This window comes from Curcuma longa, unplaced genomic scaffold, assembly GCF_044706935.1.
Source record: "Curcuma longa cultivar G26 ecotype Majalengka, Jawa Barat unplaced genomic scaffold, ITB_CL_G26_1.1 contig_20409, whole genome shotgun sequence".
NCBI lineage: Eukaryota > Viridiplantae > Streptophyta > Magnoliopsida > Zingiberales > Zingiberaceae > Curcuma > Curcuma longa.
Window position 1 is genome coordinate 1 of NW_027431368.1, and position 5,224 is coordinate 5,224.

Below are 5,224 nucleotides of genomic sequence, written 5' to 3' on the forward strand. Positions count from 1 at the left end.
GAAACTGGTTCGTGTCCGAAAAGAACCTCCGTCCAAAGATCTGATTCAATATCCTGTAATTTAGAATAAATAATATTTCTAATTACAATGATATATATAGATATTCCCATCCAATAAAATCCCAGCCGATTATTAAGATTTGTTTAATCCCATCCAAATTAAATTGTGGTTTCAATCCTATTCAAAAATTAAAACCAAGAAAAATCCAAGATATCACCACTACACAGCTAAAGGAAAGAAATGCCTATTTAACCCAATCAATCTCCCCCTCCACGAGACTTTGCCATTTCTACAGCCTTCTTAAATCCTCCTTTATGTTAATATAAGTGCACAAATATAACTCTTTGTCTTAGTTGTCGATAATACCGCTTATTTATTCCAAAGCATACCAAGAAGATATTATTACGAAATAGAAATATAGATAGTAGATCTACGAGACTGCAACAAATATTTATCCAAGTTTGTGAATGCCTCAATTTGTGTTGGCAGTAGTTATATACAGCAATATAAAGCAGTATAAAAAAAAAATACAGATCTGCTAGTACAAATAAGTATCACCAGTATAGGTGATTTTGAAATATAGACCAGTAGCATTGTATTGCGAGTAATTAAAGTTTATTTACTCTTAGTGCTTAGACTTGTTTGTAGGAGGCAAGTGAAGAATTCACAAGGGATCAACTACGGGAACCTAACTCACCTCTAAGTTCAAATCAATCCTAGCAAGCTGATCGACGAAAAGCAACTGGTAAAATCCCAGATATGCAGATCACACCCCGAAAATAACCAAGATCCTAATCGTATCCAACCCAATAGCAAAAACCCAAAATGGAAGCAAGACCTCACCTTCGTCCCGTTGCTCAACGGCGAAGGAGGCGGTAGACGGCTCTGCTCGTCGGCGATTCCTTGGCGTCGGCTAAAGGCAGCGGCGAAGCGGCTGCAGGCAGCGGTGAAGCGGCAGATAGGGCACAGAGGAGGAAAGGGGGACGGAGAGGTCGCGATCGCTGGAGAGAAAGGGATGGGTCGCGGCAGGGAAGAAGAGTAAGAAGGAGGAGAAGCAGCCTCGGTTTCACGCGGAGGAAGGAGAAACGGCGTCGCCCCATTTACTGCGTTGAGGGTGGAGAAGTCGGGCACGCAAACAGAAGAAGAAGAAGAGTCGGGGGTTATGGATTCCTAATGGATTTCGGGTTTTAAACCCGTTAACCATTACCTTTTTTTTTTACCGTATTTTTACATTCTCCCCCACTAATAAAAATTTGGTCCCCAAATTTCGGCATTTACTATCAGCAAACACTAGCAATCTAATGATCTCACGACAGTACAGCTCTGCCAATCGATCCAGAGAGTCAGTCTTCCGAATCGCTAAGAAGTGTGCGGACTTGGTTAATCGATCAACGATTACCTAAATCGCGTCATGGCCTCGTTGTGTCCTAGGCAGACCTACCACAAAGTCCATAGTAATGTAATCCAATTTCCATTCAGGAATGGGAATCCTCTGTAGTAATCCAGCAGGTCTTTGGTATTCAGCCCTTACTTGCTGACAGACTAGACATCTAGCTACAAAATCCGCGATGTCTTTCTTCATGTCATTCCACCAATAGGCACGCCTCAAGTCTCGATACATGCGGGTCCCGCCTGGGTGGATAGCAAATCGAGAGCGATGAGCCTCCTGTGTGACTTCGATTATATCACCAGATGGTAGGGATACCGTCAACCGTTGTGGCCTAAGGGTAGGTAGTCTACCAATCTCCTTAATGAAGTTGCGAGAAATAAACGAGTGGGAACTACCAGTATCAATAAGCATATCAGCAGAAAATGTATAAAGAAAAATCGTACCGCGGAAAACCGATCCATCGGCTCGCTGCGCATCCTCTCTGGTAACCGCGTGGACCCGTCCAGTTCTCTGGCGGGGGTGGAGGTGGTAGCGCTGCCAGAGACTGCTGACGGCTGAGTCTGGGTCTGCCACTGGGATGGATAGTGCGGTGATGCCGGATACTGAACCAAAGGCTGATATGCAGACTGAGACTGATACTGTATGATGGCTGGGACTGCGTCTGATACTGCACCAGTGGCTGAGGCTGCGACTGGTACTGAACGGAGTCTGGTACTGCGGTCCCGCAACCGAACTCTGTGATACCGTAGGGACATTGAAGTACTCCTGTCCGTACATGCCATATGCAGCTGCTGTAGGGGGAGCTGCTCCTCTGCTGGCGATGCGAAGATTGGGCCTTCTGCCCCCCTCTCTGTGTTCCCGTCTGACCAAACTGTCCTCCGGGAATAGAAACTCCTGAAGACACATGCTGAGCCTTCAGCGAACAATCACGGCTCAAGTGTCCGGGCAGTTTGCAATAGTAGCAAACTGACTGCCCCAGGGAGCAGGCTGATATAAGGTGATCTCTAGCCCCACATCGAGTACAATAAGTGTCTTTGCCGGACTTCCTCTGATCCTGTCGGGAAGACCGGGAGCGTCCCGACGAAGATTGTCCTGTCTTCGGGGGCTTGCTCGATGCCCCAGAAGTAGTCTGACCGGACTCCCTACGATCGCCACACTGCTGTCCTGATGTCTGTGGCTGCTGGCTCTGTGCTGAACTCTGAGCTTGTTGCTTACTTTTCTTCTTATCCCCAAACGCCCTCTGCTGGGCAGACTCTATCAGCAGCGCTCTATCCAAAGCCTCCCGTAGGAGGAAAGACCAAATCCGGCTATCTTCACTTGAAGATGTCCATCCAGCCCTTGAACAAACTGTAGCATCCGGGATCTGTCCTCAGCGACTAGCTCAGGGCAAAATCTAGCTAGCCGACTGAAGTCAGCATTGTACTCCATCACCGTGCGCCCTTTTTGCTGAAGACTCTGAAATTCCTGGCGGCGCGTCATCTGATAAGACAGTGGGAAATACTGGCTCTCAAAGATTTCCCTGAATCTCGCCCATGTGATGTTCTGCTCGCCTATGATCGTACGCTGTGTGGCCCACCAGATCTCGGCCTCGTCCCGTAGATGAAAAGCAGCCAACTCTACCTTCTCCCACTCAGAGCAGGCCGTATAAAAGAAAGTCCGCTCCACCGTCTCTAACCAAGACTGAGCTGCCCTCGGATCCGTCCCTCCGTGGAATAGCGTGAATCTGCTTTTCAGCAACTCCGCTAATGCCGGAATCCGAGCTCGTGCCACAGCCAAATCAGTAGGATGAGTAGGGTTCGCCACTGGAACTGGCGGAACCAAGGGAGCGGGTACTATAGGTGGTACCGCTGGAAATCCTGAGGCGAGTGCTGCAGGGGGTGCCGCTGGATAACCCGGGGGAGGTACCTCTGGTGGTGCACCCGGATGTGCCGCATAAGCATGGGCAGGTATCACAGGTGGCACTGCAAGTGGAGGTGCCGGATATGCAGCAGCAGGGGCTGCAGGTGGAGGTGCCGGAGCCGGATATGCAGCAGCAGGGGCTGCAGGTGGAGGTGCCGGAGCCGGATATGCAGCAGCAGGGGCTGCAGGTGGAGGTGCCGGAGCCGGATATGCAGCAGCAGGGGCTGCAGGTGGTACATCAGGGTGTACGGCAGCAGGGACTGCCTGATATGCAACCGGCACCGCTGGAGGAGGTGCCTGGTATGCAGCCGGCACGACTGGATGAGGTGTCTGGTATGCGGTAGGCACCACTGGAGGTGCCTGGTAAGCAGCATGTTCTGCTGGCGGAGGCGCCTGATACGCCGTAGGCACCGCTGGAGGAGGTGCCTGATACGCAGCAGCAGGGATCAGGGCCGGTGGAGGTACCGGGTATGCAGCAGCGGGGGCTGCTGGTGGTACCTCAGGGTATACGACAGCAGGAGCTGCCTGGTATACTGTAGGCATCGCGGGAGGAGGTACCACTTGTGGGACAGTGAACACTGCCGGAGTGGGTACCTCTGGAGGTATGTTGGTTGCTGCCGGGGGTATTGCGGGGTCCACTGCTGGATAAGTAGAAGAGACCCCCGGAGACTGAGAGCCCGAGGCGCCCGCAATGCCATGAGAAGTCTGTCCTTGAGTGACAGGCTCAACCTCAGTAGGCCCCTCTGGTAGCTCGGCCATCAGAGACTCGAACGTCCTCTTGCGTGGCCGTCCTGCACCACGTCTCCGCGCAGTAGCATGTCTTCCCCGAGTCATATCTGTTAACATTATCACCAAGTATTACAAAAGGTACAAGGTTGCTACATTAGACATTTTACCTATTGTCGTCTGGAGATGCCCTGTCGCCGCTAGTCCCAAACATGACCTTGTCGCAAAAACGACTCCGATACAAAAATCCGAAACACCGAAAGACTCGAAAACCTACGCTCTGATACCAAATAAATTGTCACGCCCCGGGAGATGGCTGACCGAAAATTTCGGCAGCATCTCCCCTGTAACAATTGCAATTCCCTGAATACATATATGACAAAAAGGCCTACAAGGCCACAAATAAGCCTACACGGCTACAATCCATAAACATAACAAAACTACATCACAAGTACTAAAACTGAAATAATATCCACAACTAGTATTCTATAACATGCATACCACAAACCGAAACATATATATGAAAATCCATACAATATAGATCAAGTTCTGAAACATAAATATCGATAACATAATAAAACCAAAACCAAAAGTGTCGAGGTCATCTCGACAGGGGACTAGCAGGGCGGCTCTCCAGACTGACATCAACCTGAAAAGAATGAAATCAACGGGGTGAGTTCAAAGAACTCAGCGGATATCTAATAGACATGTATAGTAAACTATCCCTAGCAGTAATAATCATGCCAGTACAGTCTCCTGAAAGGATAGTAAGAAATGCAAAACCAGAAGAATAGGAAGAGCTGTACATACCAGAATCACCTACCAAAATGCATCAGGCCTCCTGTATGTGCATGTCAAACATATGCAGCAACCAAAATGCAGCAAGCATAAATAAATGCAATCCATGCAGTATGCACATGATGCAATGACATGGTCACCCCTGACGCCAGTCAGCCACCGTCACCACGATGGTGAGGTCGAGTGGGTAGGGCTGTGACAACTGTGCACTCTGCCATCACTGCTCCTGAGTGACCGAGTGGACAGGATGCTGTCGGAGTACACCTATCCTCCTACCCCAAGTCATATGGGGGAGCAATGCTCTCATCTCCTCGTCTCATAATACGAAGGAGGGATCCCTGTAATGCTACCACGCTGCGGAACCACTACCCCTGAGCGGCCGAGCGGAGCCCTGACAGAGCAACTGCACAC

The 5,224-nt window shown here is 49.8% G+C and overlaps 1 pseudogene; it reads right to left on the reverse strand.

Moving 5' to 3' along the window:
- Nucleotides 1–697: 697 nt before the first annotated feature.
- Nucleotides 698–4,123, reverse strand: LOC141817405 (uncharacterized; annotated as a pseudogene).
- Between the last annotated feature and the right edge of the window lie 1,101 nt (nt 4,124–5,224).